Below are 21,605 nucleotides of genomic sequence, written 5' to 3' on the forward strand. Positions count from 1 at the left end.
CAATTTGATATATAACACATTGTAAAACGATAAAAGCAACACAGAGAAAATATTATCACAAAATAATGCATGAATTCGTAACAAGCGCTTACGTAAACACATATTTTTTTTCAAAAAATTCACCATAAATCTAAATATTGTCCTAGAGACTTCCAATATGTTTCAGAATGAAGAAACAAATGATTGAATATTACTATACTGTAAGAATATTAGCTTAAAAATGCAGTTTTCGATCATATCTGACGAGCTAAAGTTGACCGAATGTCGAATTTTTTATATATAGATTTTTTTATATGCAATTATTTCGGAAATAAGAAAAGCTACAACTTTCAAATATTTTTCGTTTTATTCTACATGAAATTGCACACATTTCATATATAAAACTCTATGAAATGCCTAATATGAAACGGAGACAAATATTCCGAGAATGGGACTTACGCATTTCGGAGATTTGTGGCGGAGAATCCGCGCGCGGAGGGAAGGAAAGTTTTTTTTAAAAATTCACCATAAATTTAAATATTGTGCTAGAGACTTCGAATTTGTTTCACGATGAAAGATAAATGACTGAATATTACTAGACCTGTAAGAGTTTTATCTTACAATTGCGTTTTTCGACCATTTCGGTAGAGTCAAATTTGACCGAACGTGGTTTTTTTTCTATTTATCGTGATTTATATGCAAATATTTCGAAAATGAGAATAGCTACAACCTTCAACTATTTTTATTGTTGTATTATACATGAAATTGCGCACATTTCATATATAAAACGTTATGTAACGGCTAATTTAAAATGGTGCAAACATTACCACAATCGCACGTATGATTTTTTCGGAAGGGTTACCGCGCGGACGTAAAGAAAATGTTATTTTTTTCATAAATTCACCATAAATCGAAATATTATGCTAGAGACTTCCAATTTGTTGCAAAATGAAGGTAAATGCTTGAATATTACTAGAATATAGGCGTTTTTTATAGCTTACAATTGCGTTTTTCGACCATTTCAGTAGAGTCAAAATTGACCGAAGGTTGAAAATTTGTCACCTATCTTTCTTTATATGAAAATATTTCAAAACAAAATTGATAAAAGCTACAACCATGGGTTGTTTTTAGTTGTATTGTGCATGAAATTGCGCACATTTTCATATATCAAAACTTTATGTAACGGCTAATTTAAAATGGTGCAAACATTACCACAATCGCATGTATGATTATTTTCGGGAAGAGTTACCGCGCGGACGTAAGGAAAAAGTTTTTTCATAAATTCACCATAAATCGAAATATTGTGCTAGAGACTTCCAATTAGTTGCAAAATTAAGTTAAATGATTGAATATTACTAAAATATAAGAGTTTTAGCTTACAATTGCGTTTTTCGACATTTCGGTAGAGTCAAAGTTGACCGAAGTTGAAATTTTGGCACTTATCGTTATTTATATGAATATCTTAAAATTGATAAAAGCTACAATCATGAGTATTTTTTTTGTTGTATTTCTACATAAAAATGCGCACATTTTCATATATAATACTCTATGTAACGGCTAATTTAAAATGGTACAAAAATTATGTCAAAGTGACGAAATAATTTCAGAGATGTGTCACAGATACTTTTAGTGGCGGCAAGAAAGAAATTCGCGCTTGCGCGCCTGCGTAACGATTGTAAACAGGATAGGCCTAAATGGAGGGCAATTGGTCGGACATCCGTCCGAGATCACGTCTTGCAGCCGACTGAGGCAGAATTCAGGTCGTTTGCTTGGGTGTTGGGGTTCAGCTTAACCCCCCACGAGCAAGGCAAATCCTGGAAAACAAGCATACAGCCAGCAGAGGGGTCACAGGAAAGAGAGCTTAAGATATAGGTCTAAGAAGTACCAATCTGCCTACATCCTTCCCTTTTGAGATACGTCCCTAAAGCTGACAAAAGACTCTTTTCCCCCAACTGGGGAACTCCCTATCTCTAGCTGGCGGGTTTTGGTTCCCGCGTTTCCTAAAATCAGCTGATATTCTAAAGAAATGGCGGCCGTTTTCCAAATCAAATTAATTAATTGATATCTGGGTAGACGAACGATCTATAAACGTCACAGCTCCCCTGATAAGAAGGCATTCACTCCCTTTCGGGCGTGAAGGTCTTGGCTTAAATAAATTGATCGTCTCGACTACCCAGTCCTCCTACTCCAACTTGAAGTTTTTTGAGCAGCGATACAGCTAACTACAGTGGCCTACCTAAGTTATAGGTGGAGATGCTAAGTGTACTAACTTAATGTAGTCTAGCATAAGTAATAACTACGGGTTGTCTGTGACGACAGTCTACTCTACCCCTAGATAAGGTTACTTGGAAATTCTACTTGCTACTAACCTAATGCCCTGGTACTAAATCATTAGCCTAACCTACTCATTATAGTTAAATGAAGACGCAATCATTCCAGAGTGTGGTACGCACAACTACAGTTCAGCGACGGAATTGTTAAAATATATGAGAGGTAATGATGCGTGGGGATGATGAGTGGTTAGTTGACCAGGATGGAAATGCAATGAGGTAATTATATTTAAGTGAGGGTTAGTATTACGATGGCTAGGGGTTAGAGGGTTAGTTCTACTGGCAGAGATCAGGCTGGCTACCTTCTCTGGGTAGGTGCCAGGATCACTCTGCAATTGAATGCGACACTGTACCTCGGGCACAGGTGTCGAGGAGAGTATGTGGCTCTTTTGTTAACCCTCTTACGCCGGAGCCCTAAAAATCAAAACGTCTCCCGTATGCCGGGCCTGTTTTTTGGATGAGGAGCGCGGAAGTGGAAAAATAATTTTTTCAAAAAATTACAGCGCGCGTACTTTTGAAGATTAAGAGTTCATTTTTGGCTCCTTTTTTTGTCATTGCCTGAAGTTTAGAATGCCAACCATCAGAAATGAAAAATAATATCATTATCATATGTAAATAATGCGATATATGGTAGCGAAAAAAAAAAAATTCATACATAATTGTATTCAAATCACGCTGTGCAGAAACGGCCAAAAGCTAACCAGTTTACTTTTTTCTGCGTTGTATTGTACACTAAATTGCAATCATTTTGATATATAATACATTGTAAAACAATAAAAGCAACACCGGAAAAATATTATCACAAAATGATGTACGAATTCGTAACGCGCGGACGCAAAAAAATATTTTTTTCAAAAATTCACCGTAATTCTAAAATAATGTTCTAGAGACTTCCAATTTGTTTCAAAATTAAGACAAATGATTGAATATTACGATAATGTAAGAGTTTTAGATTAGAATTGCAGATTTCGACCATTTCGGACGAGTTAAATTTGACCGAATGTCGAAATTTTAATATATATATTTTTTCATATGCACATATTCCGAAGATGGAAAATGCCACAACCTTCAATTATTTTTTATTGTATTCTTCATGAATTTGCGCACATTTTGATATATGAAACTCTATAAAAAGGCTAATATGAAAAGGAGCAAATATTAGGATAATGCCATGTACGTATTTTCGGGAGACTTGCGGCCGCGAATCGGCGCGCGGAGTGAAGGTAAATATATTTTTCAAAAATTCACCATAAATCACAATATTGTTTTAGAGACTTCAAATTTGTTTCAAAATGAAGAAAAATGACGGAATATTTCTAGGCCGTAAGAGTTTTAGCTTACAATTGCGTTTTTCAACTATTTCGGTAGAGTCAAATTTGACCGAACGTGGTTTTTTTTCTATTTATCGTGATTTATATGCAAATATTTCGAAAAAAGAGAAAAGCTACAATCTTCAATCATTTTTAGTTGTATTCTACATGAAATTGCGCACATTTTCATATATTAAAACTTTAGTGTAACAGCTAATTTTAAATGGTGCAAACATTTCGACAATTGCACAAAAAAATTCTGATTTTTTCGGAAGAGTTACCGCGCGAACGTAATTTTTTTTTTTTCATAAATTCACCATAAATCGAAATATTGTGCTAGAGACTTCCAAGTCGTTGCAAAATGAAGGTAAATGATTGAATATTACTAGAATATAAGAGTTTTAGCTTACAATTGCGTTTTTCGACCATTTCGGTAGAGTCAAAGCTGACCGAAAGTTGAAATTTTTGCACTTAACGTTATTTTATATATGATATTTCAAAACTGATAAAAGCTACAACCATGGGTTGTTTTTTGTTGTATTGTGCATGAAATTGCGCACATTTCCATATATAAAACTTTATGTAACGGCAAATTTAAAAGGGTGAAACATTAGGACAATCGCACGAAAAATTTATCGGAAGAGTTATGCACGAACGTAAGGAAAAAGTTTTTTCATAAATTCACCATAAATCGAAATATTGTGCTAGAGACGTCCAATTTGTTGCAAAATGAAGGCAAATGATTGAATATTACTATAATATAAGAATTTTAGCTTACAATTGCGTTTCTCGACCATTTCTGTAGAGGTCAAAGTTGACCGAAGGTTGAAATTTTTTGCACTTATCGTTATTTATATGAAAATATTTCAAAATTGATAAAGCTACAATCATGATTATTTTTTAGTTGTATTGTGCATGAAATTGCGCACATTTTCATATATAATACTTCATGTAAAGGATAATTTAAAATGGTGCAATAATTATGTCAAAGTGACGAAATAATTTCCGAGATGTGTCACTGATACTTTTTAGTGCGATAAGAAAGAAATTCGCGCTTGCGCGCCTGCGTAGCGCATTGTAAACAAAACAACGCCTTGATCCGTGAACTCCCAGCATCCCCCAAGGCGCGTGATACAAAAGTTTTTGGCTGGTAGGCCTATAAGTATTTTTCCGCGAATTTTTAAAAAACTTTTTTGAGGGGGGGGGGGGCCGACGTATGATACGTCCAATCGGCATACGGGAGACATTTTGACTCGACGTTTAATACGTCCAATCGGCGTAAGAGGGTTAATATGTTAATGACGTCCCTTCTTCTTCTTCTTCTTCTTATTCCTCCAGGACCTGGCTATACCAGTCCTTGGAGTAGACGGAGGCAATAGAGGCACCAACTCTGGGGAAAGGCAGAAACGTCCGGCAGGAGCAGAGGCAGTGGTAGCCTGAGGGATTGCAGTGGAGAACACCCTACTTCGGTATCTGCAGCAACCGTCGTAGAGGTGGAACCTACTGCAGGGGGAGGCCCTCACTCCGGCTGCTGCGACAGCCGTCGTAGGGGAAAACTCCAGGCTGACTCCTGGTCGCGGGGGGCAGTTCCTGGTTTTCCAGGAGGAGGTATGAAGAAGGTTAGGTCTGCCGGAGGTTCATCCTCGGGCGACAGTGGTGAGGGTGAAGAAGACTCATGAACCTTGGATTGGCCATGGGCTGCGGTAAGCTCCACGCCTGTTGGAGGATCTCCTGTAGGAGGACCCTTGGTTAGGTTAGGCGCCGGCACTAGCTCGGGGCCAGGCGCAGAAGTCAAGTTCTGTGGTGGCTCTACGTCCAGGCTGGACGGAGCTTGGCACTGCTCAGTGCTGCCAAGTGGCACTGGCAGAGAGTTGAGGTCGACTGGACCTGTGGCGGGTACCGGAGGTGCAATACCTCTCAGCGTGCCCTTGGAAATGGGAGACAGAGGCTCCTGTCTCTTGTGGAAGGCTAAGCCTTGTGGAAAATGGACATTGTCCGCTGCTGGTAGTCGGCTAGAGCACCTAGGCCAATTCGTGGAGTGCCCTATTACGTTGCCGGTTTTGCAACGGAACTGTGAATGGTCAATCTCCCTCCTTGGTAACGAGGGAGACTGTTGGTGGACGTACTTCCTGGAGGAAGTAGAATTTCGATGACTCCTTGCTTTGGAGTGATTTGTTGTGGGGTTAGGATCCCTAGGCTTCTTGAACGGTGAGGGAGACTTCATGTCTTGCCCTAGGAGGAGGTCGTAACCTCCTGGAATGTAGCTTGCAACTGCAAGAGTACATACTTTGGAGAAATTAGGTCTGGTGACCCTCAATTGTACGGTCGGAAGGATCAGCTTAATATGGTTGATACCTTCAATGGTTATTAAGTGACGTCTATCGACGTTAGCCCCTCGGGGGATTCGATCTTCCCGTATCAGGGAGATTTGAGCGCCAGAGTCGTCGTAGGCTCTGACGTGGCTTGGCGGATAATGGCTTTGGAGGGGTGCAACTGTTATAGGGCCCTTAGCTGGGGATGCTAGGGAAGAAGGATTAGTAACGGCCATTGCGATGGCAGGAATATTGTGATTTGCGCACCCTCCGTAGTTGCCAGACATGTGACCCTTGCGGCCACAGTCTCGGCAGAACGTGTTCCAGAACCTCTTCCGTGTCACTGGACGGTAAGGCCGAGATGGCCCCACAGGTTGCGAATCTGTGGAGTCACCAAGGCTGGCAGTGTGCTCTGGCACAGGTGAAGAGTCCTCTCTGGCAGTGATTTGACGTGGGGAGGTTAAGGAAACCTCTGTTGAATCACTCTCAGAAACAAGTCCGGGGTTAACTGGTGGGCTTAACTCTTCCAAAGGGGAGGAGGTAGGCGGTAAAATGGTCAGAGGCTGAGATGATGCGGAAGAAACGTCTGGCTCTGACACTGGGTCAGGGCCAGGTTCACAAATAAAAGGGATGTCTGGGACATCGGAGGCACTAGCCTCTGAATCTAAAATTGAGGTTTGATTATGAGGCATGCTGCAGGGATCCGGTGCATCTGGTAGTGGGAGCTGCGTCCAGGGGAGATACGGCTTAAGTAGATCTCGGCCCAATATCACCTGATAACCATCATGAAATTGGTCAACTACGCCCAGGCGGCACAATGTGGTTTCCTTGGTCACCTGGTCCAGAAAGGGCATTTTTACATTCAGAAGGACCGATGGAACAGAATAAAGGTTACCGTCAATCCATTCAAACTGAATTTCTTCGTTCGTCTGGATTTTGGCACCCCTAGGCAATGCCTTTCTGGAAATAAGGGAGACCTGGGCTTCGGTGTCGGCCATGACTTGTACCCACTGATAGGCCGTAGAAGACTGTTCATCAGGCAGGCCTACATGGTAGCCTTGGAGAAGTTCACCCTGGAAGCTCTCCTCCCAAGGTAGAGACCGACTTGGGCACTGGTCGGAATCCACAGCATGCCCACGCACACAACAAGTGGTGCAGAACCTCCGCAACCACCTCTTACCGGGAGTCCAGCTCATGGTCTGGGGCTTAGAAACTAGCCGAGAGATTTCTTCATCTCTGAAAGCTAGCTCATGCTTTTTCTCTTCTTCTCTGGCTTCCTTTTCTTGCAGGCGCGCAGCAGCTTGCTGCGCCTTTATCCACTGGTCAAGTGCTGGTCCAGTGTAACCAGCCTCCTTGCCCAGAGTTATGAGGGCTCCGAGCTTCTCTAGCTCTCTGGCAAAGAAGTCGCGTGAAGCAGGGGAAGACATTTCCCTTAGGCTGCAGTAGAGGCTCGGAGGAAAATGAAAATAATGGCCAGGAAAGGGTACTGAATGGAATGGGAGTGCCTACTGTGGAAAGTAGCACTCCCTTGGAAATGGGTTCTGCGATAATGGTAATGAAAAGTCTGAAAAGACTGGGTGCTCGGTGGCACTTTGTGAATGGCACCTTCTGATGAGGTGAAAAAATCGAATGAAGTGTGCGGCGTACGTCACACTTACGGGCGTTCCCAACTTGGGAGACGTTGGAAGGAATGGGCTACCTGTAGGTCCAATACAAGGTGCACGGCACTTTATGAGGAGGCGTTCCTTGGTTCAGTGATCAAAATGGTGGATACTCTAATGAATTAGCGTTCCGTAGGACGGACACGCAGGTTTGTCAGCACTTAGGGCTGGTATTGCGGCACTTTGGGAGGCGTTCCCTTTGTTGATTGGTCCGAAGGATCACTGACCCTTGTACACGGACACACTAATCAATTGGGCGTTCCGTAAGGACGGACACGCAGGTTTGTCAGCACTTAGGGCTGGTATTGCGGTGCTTCGGGAGGCGTTCCCTTTGTTGAGTGTTCCGAACACTACATGCAGTATACTTAAATATACTGAAGTGAAATGGACAGTGTCAAGAATTAGTGGCACTGTGAAATGGTAAGACCTGACGTGCACTGGTGGTGGCCAGTCCTAAACTGGTAACGACTTCCCTGTCTGGAAGTAATGAATTTGCGTGGCACACTGTGCGAATTGTGCTTGCGGTATACGCAAGTCTTTTGTGATAAGAGAAAATGAAAAGACCACTCGGGCAACGACAGGTAATGGAAATTTTAGAAATGCTCAGTCCCTCGCTGAAGTACTCGATAAATGAAATAAATAAATGCTTGCAAACTGCAATGGACACAGGCGCGTACGTATCACGCTCAGTGTAAATGAAAGACACAAGAGACTAAAATAAGGTTAATTCTGCATGCTTAATTAATGGTAAGATGGCTTCGTGAATAATGGGTTCTGGTTTTCTCTCTCTCTCTCTCTCGGAGAGGGTGAAAAATGATATATGAATGAACTCCCTTATATTTGTTTACATAATGTTAGCGGCTTGCGCTTATGAAATGATTTGCGTTTCAATATGAATTTTACAAAGACACGTTTTATGTTAACAATTCTTGTGATTTACTCTACTTGAGATTTACGTTAACTTTATGTAAGATTACTAGGGCCCTGTGAACAGTGAAATGACGGTAAGGATTTTAAAACGATGTTAGCAAACATTTGTGAATGAGGTTACGTTAAGTACGAAGTGAAATGAAACTTCGCTCAGCGAGCGAGTGAGTGAGCGATGCGAGGTGAAACAAGTGAGCGAGCTGGCCAGCGCGGGCTAGCAGTGATGGCGAATCAGCTGATTCTCTGTAAATGCGAAGGCAATTTACAACACAAAATTCTACTTTCTTATTCAAGGCGAATTACGTTAATTTCTCTGGCAGAACGATAGATACTAGTACCGAGATTGATATTATTTACGTTAAAACTTCGGGACTTACGTTACTTTGCTTAAATTGTTTAGATAATTCTTAAATGGGTAACAAACATGGCTGCCGCTGTGAGTGAGACGAAAGCTGGCTGGCAGGCATGAGAGCGCGTGCGCGAAGCTGAATTAAGCTGAGACGTAAGCGGTTACCAACACTTGGAATGAAAACTAAATTAGAATGAATTCCCCTAACTTATCACAGACAAAAGAATTGTAAACTTCTTTTGCCGTAACTATTAGTAAAACACTCCTAACTAGCTAGGCTTTCCAACACAGCAATAAACCCTGGCAAAGCACTTCCTAGTTTGATCTGGTCCTTTCTGGCATCTATCTGCACACGTGTTCGTGTGAGCTCCTACACCAACAATGCGATTTACAAAATAACAGAACTCGCTCGGCGCTCTGGCCGTTACAATAATAAGATTTCTACCTTCACATTTGTTTAAAACACTTCTACAATAAAAAATACTTAACGTACCTTAAGCTAACATTGGTTATAGAATAATCATATTAATGAATGGAATACCTTACCGTGAGTCAGTGTCTTTCTTCTTTCCCTGCAAGTGTGCTTTCTTTTCTTGCGATTTGAAAAACATTTACATTCGTTTTACAAGGGATAACACGATTTACAAGCTTTTTTAAGCAAGCCCAGATTCGATCCTCGGCGAGGTCGACAATTTTACGTATTTAGCTGGCCTTGAGAGAGGCTATATACGTAAACGGCAATAATTGAAGGAAGACAAGTTGAAATTAATTGAAATTACCGTAAAACTGATTATTAATGAATATTTCTTTAGAGGAAAAGGTTGCCAGAAAACTCAGCTCGTTACTTTTACAGCTATTTATTTACAAAAAGGCCCGTGCTGGCCTGGAGAAAAGGTAAATGATGGCTCCAACTGGAGTCATTCAAGCTGATTTTCATAAACTCGGGTAATGCACACTTGCGGGCAGAGAGACGGCACGTGACTCATGGAATCTGGAAAAGAATCCCAGATTAAACAAGATAAAAGGAAAAATGACTTCTTGCTTTGATTAATTAATTCTCTAATACTGGGAAAAAGGAACTTTTAAGGTTTCACTGAAGTATGCAATGACTTCATTGGTCGGGACGATCACACAAGAAAGCATGCGGCCTGAGGCAGTAGAGGGAACAAAAGGATGAATTCCTTTTGTTGCTGGAAATTGAATTGGGAGAATGAGGATCAAATGATAATAGGATGGGAAAGACTGGCAATATGCTGTTCCACAAGACGTACCTGGATGCAATGTTCAGTGTGGACCTTTGTAGAAAATGTGGCGCCTGGCTTTGTCCAGGTCTGGGGTTCGTGCGCGCCAGTACGCCGTGGATAGGCCTAAATGGAGGGCAATTGGTCGGACATCCGTCCGAGATCACGTCTTGCAGCCGACTGAGGCAGAATTCAGGTCGTTTGCTTGGGTGTTGGGGTTCAGCTTAACCCCCCACGAGCAAGGCAAATCCTGGAAAACAAGCATACAGCCAGCAGAGGGGTCACAGGAAAGAGAGCTTAAGATATAGGTCTAAGAAGTACCAATCTGCCTACATCCTTCCCTTTTGAGATACGTCCCTAAAGCTGACAAAAGACTCTTTTCCCCCAACTGGGGAACTCCCTATCTCTAGCTGGCGGTTTTTGGTTCCCACGTTTCCTAAAATCAGCTGATATTCTAAAGAAATGGCGGCCGTTTTCCAAATCAAATTAATTAATTGATATCTGGGTAGACGAACGATCTATAAACGTCACAATATATATATATAGAATATATAATATATATATATATATATATATATATCTATATAGATATATATATAGTATATATATATATATATATATATATATATGTGTGTGTGTGTGTGTGTGTGTGTGTGTGTGTGTGTATGTATAAAACAAAACGAAATATTATTTTGCAAACTAATTTTCCTGAAAATTTCCTCTCTCTCTCTCTCTCTCTCTCTCTCTCTCTCTCTCTCTCTCTCTCTCTCTCTCTCTCTCTCTCTCTCTCTCTCTCTCTCTCTCTCTCTCGCTAGACTAACTTCCTCTGAAAGTTCCAAATGTAAAATTGTAGGGTGGTCAAGTAGAAGCGATGAAAATGCAGTAGATAATCAGTTATTCAATTGGAGTGGAAAGTTGATGTAACGAGGGGAGGCAGTATTTATTACCCAATGTCCCAAGACGGGAGGCCACGTCTTGGAGTCTAGAAAGAAGTTCACTTTGTCGACCTAAGGTTTACGCCCCTCATTATGAAGTATTTGAGACTGGTCCCTGGGCCAAACTGGAGTATGTCTTTTTTTTCCATTGTTATTCATTATATAACAATGGAAAAGACATAAAACCCACCTCAGCTTTCTACAAGTCTTTGAAGAAGCGGGATTCACTCAGCCTACCATCCTTGAATCTCTTTAGCTCCTGAGACTGAGTCTAACAGTTAAGTTACGTTATGGTGGGATAGGAAAGGCTGAACTTATATCAGGGTGGAGTGGGGCGGGGGGGTTGGGGTTTGATGACAGGTTAGTAATAAGGGGGTAAAACTGAAGGAAGTGACAGGGGGGGTTAGAGGGGGAGCAAGTGCGATAGGAGGTAAGGGTAAGATATGGCTGTGAATGATTTTCTTTTCAAGTCAATGATGATAGTGGGAGGTGAGGGATTATGGTGGTAATGCTTGCCTAATAATTAGATTGGTATCATGCATTGCTCATTACTGTTAGGTGGCGATAGTTTTGAAACTCGTAGTCATTTCTAATTTAGCTCCTGAGTTTAGAGTGACTTGACTTGATGCTCTGGAATCTTTCATAGCTCACTATAGTGATCGAAATCCTGGTCATATCTATTTTTTCATCTCTCACAGGGTTACCCACCTCTCTGTATGATGTGTCACTTGTATAGGTGTTTTGATGTATTTTATTTCTCTGGATCCAAATATTATATCGATGATCTTTCCCGTTGGATGACCTGTTTGAAATCCTCATAGCTATACTTGCGAATAAGTTCAGTATCAGCTTCTTTGAATTTTTTCTATTGTTGCCACTCGTCCCAGATACTGCTTTTTTTTTTTTTTTTTTTTTTTTTTTTTGTCTTCCCTGACTGTTTGGATTTTTTGGGTGTTTCTCATTTTCAGGGGCTTCTGTTTACTTCGGGGCTTCACCCTGTTCATGCTCAGACGAGGTTATCATAGGCACTTGCATCGTTCAGTCCTGGGTTGTTTGCTTTGTCTTTCTCAGGCTTTTGACGAAGCTGGTCTTTCAGTTCTCGATTTTCCTGGTTCTCAAGCTCTCGTTTCTCTTGGTTCTGAGACTCTCAGGTCGACTGAACCTGCCTTAGTTTCCTCGTTACTACCTTTGCAAATAAGACCTCCTGTAAATTGTAATTACTGTTAGTCCATCTGCTTCATAAATTTCTTCCAGTGTAGTCTGGAAGGTGCCGGGAACTGCTGCCTCATTCACGCTTGCCATGATTAGTGCAGTATTTGTTATCATATTCTGTCTGCTGGGGTTATCATACTCCAATGGCTGGTTTGGTTTGGTGGCATCAGTGGCCCTTGGCTCCTTGAACCTTGTCTGGTGGGTCCATTTGAGGGGCTGCTGCAGAAGCAGCTGCATAAGTTGGATCCTGAATGAAGGCCTTCCTCTTCTGTCTCTCGTCTTTGACCAGTTTCTTATTTATATTCTTCCTGTCTGGGCAACATGCATCAAGGGTTGGGTGGAATCCTTTGCAATTTACAAACTTCAGTATGGCGCTGTTGCAGTTAGATACCTGTGCTCTCTGCTGCTTCAGTTGGAGTATAGTCACGTCTTCTTTGTTGTGTCCATAGACATAATCATCTACCCCTGACACTGCAAATGTCTGTAATACCTTAGACTCAGGGAATTCAATGACTTCAAAACTTTTATGACAACAAATCCATTTTTGTTGCTGAGCACTTTGTACCCTCTGAGGTTTCCCTCTCTCAGCAATTAATCCTAACTGTCCCCATGCTTGCACACGGAGTGGGGCTCAGTGGCTATGCAGGAACCCAGTCCTATTTTATCTTCACCATTGTATACACACAACTTTGCTTAAAGCTCATTGTAGTTATTAGCTATTCCACCTCAGATGATTGATGGATGAATCGCTTACCCATTTACAAACAGTGTCTCATTGTTGCTGAGAATTGTATTCATAGGCTGATATTTATGATGAAGCTTTCCTGTCAGTTCTTCTGTTATTTAATCATATCTGGGGAAGATACTTACTTGTTTGTGGGCAGAGTCAGTTCACTCACTAGAACAGATGAGATGATGGAATTAACTAAAGTTCTCCTGGTCGACTGACAGGTGATTGCATATGAGTACGGACAATCTCGGCATAAAGATCATAATCGTAAAAGCTATATAGATTAATACTTGAAAAATCTCCTCCAGAAATATCTAATGCTCCTAGGAAAGTCATCCTTTGCTTCCTAAGGAGAGCAAAATGAGAGGCCCCGTCTTCCGTTTCCTCAACTCTAAGGTGAGCAAGTAAGCACGTAACCCCCACCTCATTAACTGCGGCTTCCATTTATATCGACTACATACTCTTCATGCTGGTAGAGCTCAGAGTATGTACTAAAAACGAATAAACCTTTCCCGCCATACGTATGTACAACGCACAGTTGTACCTGAGAGCGTTCGATACTAATGTCAGGTGTAACAGACAGGAGAGGAAATGAGAAGGAAATGTGATAAACGGCAAAGGGTCATTAACACCCAAATGATAATCGATTATATATAATTCATTCTAATGATGCTGTTGCTCTTTCCTGTATTCTTTTGCACTGAAACATGAAATTAACTTTAAAGTTGTAATGTCCTTCCATTGATGCTCGTCTACATTTGTGGTTCGTTTGTACATACGACAACTCCCACTGCTAAATGCGACGATATTAATTAGATCTCTTCAAAGGAAGATCTGTAATTCGTTGATCACCCTAATCTTATGTTTTACGTGAAATTAAGTTTTTGACTCTCGAAATGCGTGAATCTTGCATGAGTATTTGTGTTGCGAGAACTTCAAAACAATTGAGCAGAACAAATAAGTAACTTTTGGCATTTCCTCTAGACTGCAGTGAGAAACACCAATTATTTAGAGAGATTTTAACGTTGCTAGAAGATTATAATTTTCAGATTGCATGAATTCCTAATAGGTCAATAAATCAAGACAGGCTGACACTCTGTCAGCATCGACATGACTTATTTCCTTGTCAGGAGTCATGGCATCACGCTGACTTTTACGAGTTACAGGAACTGTCTTTCGTCTGTCACTCATGTCCATCCCTAAAACCGCTCCTTTCTGCCAATAAATTCAGGATTATTTCTTCAGAATTCCTTGAGTATCTTTTCCATTGATAATTCTTCTTGATCAAACTCTTTTTTGAGTAACTTTATTCCTCTCACTATAGAGTTTTCCTGGTAGTCTCTGACTGAGTTTCAAATATTAGCTTTTTATTTAAGGAAAGAAACGTTCCTGTCTCAGATCAGTGTCATCATATGTTCAGTTTTATTGATTGTCATTCTGCTTCTTAAAAACAATGAGAATTACAAGTATCAGCATTATCTTATCAGAGAAGACAATTTCGACCGTTAATGGCGCTCTATAAACTTTCCGGACCTGGTTCGTGCTTGGTGAGTAATGAGGTTCCATTATCGGAGATGACTTTTTTGCCTCATTAATCGGCCTGAGTGATCTTCATCTTGAGTCTTAGTTGCTTTCGGGGAGAGATAACGCTGGAAGTTTTCTGATATATGTAAGCCGGTCTCAGCGTTATACGACTCTAATAGTGTCATTGTCATATGGCGTCTGCTGCTATCTTGAATTTCTCATGAGTAAATTGTAATAACTTCGACATTCTCTGAAATAACTGAAGGGTTATAATGGAAATATATCAACTACATATAGTTTGTATCAGAATCAGGAATATTTCTACTGATCTTATTTCTGCAGGATAATGACTGGTCATCAAAGTGATAAAAATGCAAGTTCGCATTTAGTCTTTTCCTCTCACAAAAATTCCCAATATGATAATGATTAGGTAAACATCGAATGAAGCTATAGTTCAACTTGCACAAGTGTTCCATATGGCTAATATATTCTTTTATGGCTTCTCACATCCTCTTATCCATCGTCCACGACACGAAAAGGCCGAAAAATGGTTCTTTTTGGTGTATCATAAATTTCCTCCTAAATCTTCATTCTCTTCTTACCCTTTCTTTTTGTGATATTCTTCGATAAAAAATAAAAAAAATAAAAAAAAGCGAAAATCCAAAATCTCGTATCCAGGAACAGAAAATAGCAGGAAGAGAAAGTAATGGTGTTTCTATCTTTCTCTTTCCAACTTCGTCAAGAGAAGAGTTTCTACTTCCGAATTTTAATAAGAATTTTGAGAGGTGTGCAGTTGTAAGGAAGAAGAGGGAGGCGAGGAAACTGGCAGAGTGGGAGACTGGGGACTCTTCTTGTTTAAAAAGACTAACAGATTAACAGAAAGTAAGAAATAGTCACATGGAAAGGAATGGAAGGGATATGCAGCTGACATCTCAGGACATTGCAATGAAAAAGTGGGACCATAGACAAGAGTGACTTCTTGAGTTGCTCATCATTAATGAACATACACAGGGTTTCAACGCCTGGACTTTGAAGCTTCGTTTGTGGATATCAAGAGAACTTTAAGGTTACAGTAAGTTCTTCCGTAATATCTTACATATTTCTGTGTGCTTCACGTGGGAGTTGGAATAACTCAACTGGGTTGAGTAGAAATAGGTCCTTGCGTGTCTGGAAGAGCCTGAGAAACAAGGTAGAGACGATTGGTTGCTTTTGAATGATTCCAAAAAATCGATTATTTTAAAAGCTACAGTTATGACAATTAAAAATAACTTTGATTTTCTTAACTTAACAGAATGAACGCTCATTCGTTACAGTGAATGTCTTGAAAAAGGACAGTTCATGTACAATTTCAGAATCGTTTAAGTGATAAATAAGAACCCGGAAAAGTAATGTCTGATCATAAAACTTTTCAGCAGATTTCAAATCATGTGGACGACCAATGCCGAATGAGGGGGGCGGGTTTTGCGTTTAGCGTTGAATCAACAATCGGGCCCATTACGTGACCTTACTGAAGCAGCAACAAAACTTAATTGTCTGGTGTGAGCAACGTGAGTGGCTACTGAATGGAATAGACTGAGTGATGGAGAGAGAGTTAGAATCTTCATGAGTTTTTGGTCGGTCGATGTTTACCTGAGATTATTGCAGTTTAGCTCGTTCTTTCTACTATATAGGCCAGCTTGCTAAACTCTGAGTTTACCTCATTTCCTCCTTTCTGGAGTAGGCCTTAATTAAACCATAATCCTTCAATTGATCCCTTGTGTTATGGTTTATGAAGTCATTTTTGCTTTTAATAATCGCAACTCAGGTCCGTTGCTCTTGCAAGGAAACAGAAACATAACAATGGGCGACCTTCCATAGAATCGTGTTAAATCGTACAAAATTCTTTGTAATTATCAGCCAGTAGCGATTGCTAAAATAAACTGATATCACAAGAGAAACGAACTGGAATGTCGAGCGCGGATAAATCCCAAAGAGAGCACGTAACATAAAGATCCAACTTTCACAACAGGTAAGGAGTATATTGTTATAAAAGCTATTTATTGTTAGGGGTAAAAATCTGACTGCCATTAGTGTAGCGATAGGGGAAAGCTTAGCCGTGTGCATGCCCTGAGAGAGAAGTTAGTAACTAACTTTAGCTTTTTTGTTCGTGCTATTAATGAAAGCACAGGTAGCTATGAAATGCTATAGATTACCGGGAAACGGTGCCAGGCTTCCTTTACCGAAAGAAATCGTCAAAATCTCATGTCTAAAGAGATTGCATATAAGGTAGGGGTAAATATTGCTCTGCGTTGTCTTATTTTAGCAAGCGAGTTCTCTTCCTCTCTCTCTCCTCTCTCTCTCTCGATCTCGTCTCTCTCTCTCTCTCTCTCTCTCTCTCTCTCTCTCTCATAAAGCGCCGATGGCATGCGATAGACAAGGATAGGAAGAAATACTATCCTACCTGTGAGGATTCTTCTAAAAGAATCTCCAGCCACGGGCCTTTGAAAATTTTCCCGAAATTCCCCCGTTTCAATGTATCTCCAATAACGCAACTTCAAGTACAATCACGTGGGTGACTTTCTCCTTGACCCACGACACGTTATCCTCTTAGCCTTACTTTTGCTTTCTAGAGATACTTGTAACAAAATTACATTAAATTTACGTTATAAGAGTTGTATTTAAGGGGGTAACTTCAGGATAATTTTCAAGGCCACGTGGCTGGAGATTTTCTAAGGAGAATCCTCACATAAAGTCTCTCTCTCTCTCTCTCTCTCTCTCTCTCTCTCTCTCTCTCTCTCTCTCTTGATATTCACGAAGCTCCGTTGGCCAAGACGAAGGAGAGAACCTGCCACCAACCCAGTCAAAAGAGCACCTGATTTATCAATGAGGAGAACGGTGAAGATATTACAATTTACACATGCAATCAAACACTTCCTCCGCTGAGACTCCGAATAATTAAAGTTAATTAAGTCAATTTCTATTTCTATGGCATGTTAATCAAAAGTGACTTTTATGCGAGGATAATATCCCCTTCGTTCGAATGTCTGTTAAGGAAGAACAGTTTGTCCCAAGTTTCGCAAAAAATCCAGGGAAGAGCAATATTGACGCTGGACCGGCATCCTTGACATTTTAATAGATGAACTATAGGAATGAGAAAAACTGAATCTCTGCGTCTCAAAATAAGGAACTTCAATACACTTAATCTAGAGGAAGAAAAGTCTGAAATAACAGGAGAACGATTTTGATATGATTATAGCCTTAATCTTTCTTAGTAAGGATAATGACGTGGCTAATCACATTTAATGGCACCTTTCGCCAGAGAAAGAAAAGATATTGCCAGTGGCACTCTAAGGCGTTCTGGCGGATTTCCTTTTGGCGTCGAAATGTCCATTGATATTTAACCACCATTCATGTTTCTGATATTATTGCTTTTAAATATACAAACATATTTTATGCCTGAATTTTTTTATGTCAACTACAGAAAAAGAAATAAAAATAAATAAATAAAGGAAAAAAGAATGGTTATGAAGTCGTATAATGATGATAAGCTTCCTTGCAACCTAGAAGAAGAGGAAGAAGGAGAAAAGAAGAAGGTTTTCTTTAAATAGACCTGAGTGCAGGAAATTACCCTCATGTTGCTTTCCCTTTGTGAATGTTGCTCTGAGGACAGATTCCGGCGCCTTTGAGAAACACTCGAGCACAAAGACCTCTTTCTTCCTCCTCCGGATGTGCGGATACTTCATTGAAATGCGATGATGAGGGAGTAATGACGTTATGGACCAGAGATAAGATCTGTTGCCAATGATATGACCGAATATCGAGTAATACGGTGAACAAACAAGTACAAAATTCTCTGAACTGCCCATGATGCTTTAAGAGACTCTCAGCCACGGCCCATGAAACTCTCAGCCACGGCACAGTAGTGGACTGTGTTGGCACCTATAGCTGTGACAGATGCACCATCTTGGCCAACTTTAACCTTAAACGAACTCTCATAAATTCTGTTTAACTCTTACTGGTCGGCCAATTTGCGAAAAAAAACAAAAACAGATCAGTGGAAAGAGGACTATATACAAATGTATACATGGTGAAAGAATTTTCTTTTTTTTTTTAATTCTCCCTACCTTCCTCGAGAAGTTGAAAATGATTATTTACAACCCTTGTGGGGCCTCTTTTACAAGACAAAAGTAAATTTTACCAACGTACATGTTTTTTCTAATAAATAGATTTATTTTATTTTGTAAAATTATAGTTACTGCTCACACAATATCAAAACAGATAAGAAATAAAAGCCGTAACAAATTGTTAGCATATTTGTTGAAAATTATTTACTAAATTTACCGAGAACGAAGATTCAGCAACTTTGTTTTGACTTTTACATGTTATTTCTAATATTTCTTTGCATTTTTCTATGTACAATTACATTTACAACAGATAACTGATATACTACCGTAAAAGGCAAGAAAAATATGCAACGGCAACCCCTTGGTATATTTACGAGCAAATTTACAAAAAGGCGCCATGTGAGAGAGAGAGAAGCAGAACATTCTCCCTTCAAGTCACAAGCATTACTGAAGCCCTGAGATGCCCACAATTGTGTTTTTAGCCAGTGTAAAAGTTACTAATAGTGAATTTATGGGCTGTAAAAGTATTGGCACCTCTTTCCCGCCCAATTCTTTCCAAATCGATGGGACATAATATTGTTTATCTACAGGATCAATCCATCCACCAACCCAAACCTGTTATTACTAATCCAGAGGATCAATCCGTCCTTAAGGGTTAAACGCATTCTCCAGCACACAGAGACGGACAAATAAACGTACTTTCAGCTTCATCTGGAATTTGAAAGGGACTTTTTCGGTTCTTTTTCTTTATTCTAAACTGACGAATTTGATTTCAGTTAACTCACGCTTTATTTGACGTAAGTTGCTGCCTGGGTTTTTTTTACCAAAAGATGTCCATTTACTTTCGATGTAACTTTATAGATATTGGAAGAGAGAGAGAGAGAGAGAGAGAGAGAGAGAGAGAGAGAGAGAGAGAATATTTTACAGTACATGTGAGGCTATCACAGCGTCTTTAAGAATATTGTTTATTTCATGAGGCAGTTGTACTAAAAGGTGGAAAACAATATTTAAGCCGTAGAAACGAAAAAACAAAAAACATCGTTGAGATGAACGTGACCACCAAATGAATCGACCCTGACCCGCCACTTAAGAAATACCGGGAAACTATCCCCCCCCCCCCCCACCCCCCCAACACCACCACCGCCACTCTCTCTTCCTCTCTGTTAGCTATACGGATGTGTTAGACCATCGCGAAAATGAAGATGTACTATGCATGTACGAGATTCACGAAATTACTTTTCTTTTTTCTCACCATTATCCCTACACTAAGGGGTTGGTTGACTGATGTGCCTTTCTATATAACGTCAGGCATGGTTTATTATTTGGCAAAGGGGTTTCAACGACCGCATGCCCTTGCTGTCATCAACCAGTTATTGGCGGTGGGCCTCGCCTTTGACTAAAAAGTCCACCTGCAAGAGTAAGACTGCAAGGCAGCAGTTTCCACTGTTATTGGCAGTGGGCCTAGCATTTTACTGAAAAAGTATAACTGCAAACCAGCAGCTGCCCTTTTAGTCGCCTTTTACGCAGGGCCTACGGTGGTAGTATTCTTACACCCCTACCACAGGGTGAGATATTTACAAAAAGTACTGCTACATCATAAGTCTATAACGACCTTGCATCCTTATGGAAGAGGGCCGGAAGACCTTTTCCTACTGATTCACTGCAGGTGAGAGACAGCGAAAGATTCCTGTGGCTTTTCTCCCCAGCAGGAGAGAGTTAGAGACCTTTTATGCCACTATACATAGCCAGGGAAACGTAGGGTTAAATTCCTTAGTTTATTCCTAGCAACAGCAACAACAACAACAACAACAACAACAATAATAATAATAATAATAATAATAATAATAATAATAATAATAATAATGTCTCATAGCTCGGTGGTTAGGATTCTTTCCTTACCTGCTCGAGGGTCTGGGGTTGATCGCCGAGAGAATAGAAATGGTGGACGTAATCTTACACATTTGACTTCACAAAAATCAGCTTTATCGACCATTGAGTTGTATTATGGTATTATTTCAAAAAAAATAAAAATTATTAACGAAAGGGTATATACTCATATGTATCTGTACTATTGATTTCTATCTCTGTTATGATGTGGCAGAACCCGCTGGGTGGAAGAGTGCCTAGGACTAGCAACCTCATCCCAAAATACTTGCCTAGACCCGCGTTCCGTGTGGATGGACACATAACACACACATGATACATACATACATAATATATAGTTATATATTAGACTATAAATTAATTATATATATATTATATATATAGATATATTAGATATATATGTATATATATATACGTATAGATAGATATATATATATAATTATGTATATATAATTATATATATATTATATATTTATTTAGTATATTATATATATAACGTATGATATATACAGTACACACCCACACACACAATATATAAGATATAGATATTGATAGTATAATAGATAATAATTATAGATATATATTATATGATCTATATAGAGCTATACTATAAACGTTTAACTTTATATAGATAGATATTATATATATATATATATATATATATATATATATTATATATATAACTTAATTATATATGTATATATATATATATACGTTATAATTATAATATATATTATATATATAGATATATATATAATATTTATATATATATTAATATATAGAATATAAAGGCTTTTGCCACGAAGGAAAAAGGAAAAGCGAGAGATATATATATATATATATATATATATATATATATATATATATATATATATATATATATATATATATAGCTTTCCAAGGTATGGCGGTTACTAGTAACTCGAAAAATAGAAGACTTGTAGGAGGAAGTACATCTCAGGTGGTCCATTAAAATACATTTATTGCAACGTTTCAAACACAAAGGTTTCATTTTCAAGCTGTAAAGACATAAAACAATAAAATTAACAAATAAAAATGCTAAATTACAAATAAAAGACATAATACATTATAAAAACAAGATAAAAAA

Source organism: Macrobrachium nipponense, chromosome 36, assembly GCF_015104395.2.
Source record: "Macrobrachium nipponense isolate FS-2020 chromosome 36, ASM1510439v2, whole genome shotgun sequence".
In the NCBI taxonomy this organism is placed as follows: Eukaryota; Metazoa; Arthropoda; class Malacostraca; order Decapoda; family Palaemonidae; genus Macrobrachium; species Macrobrachium nipponense.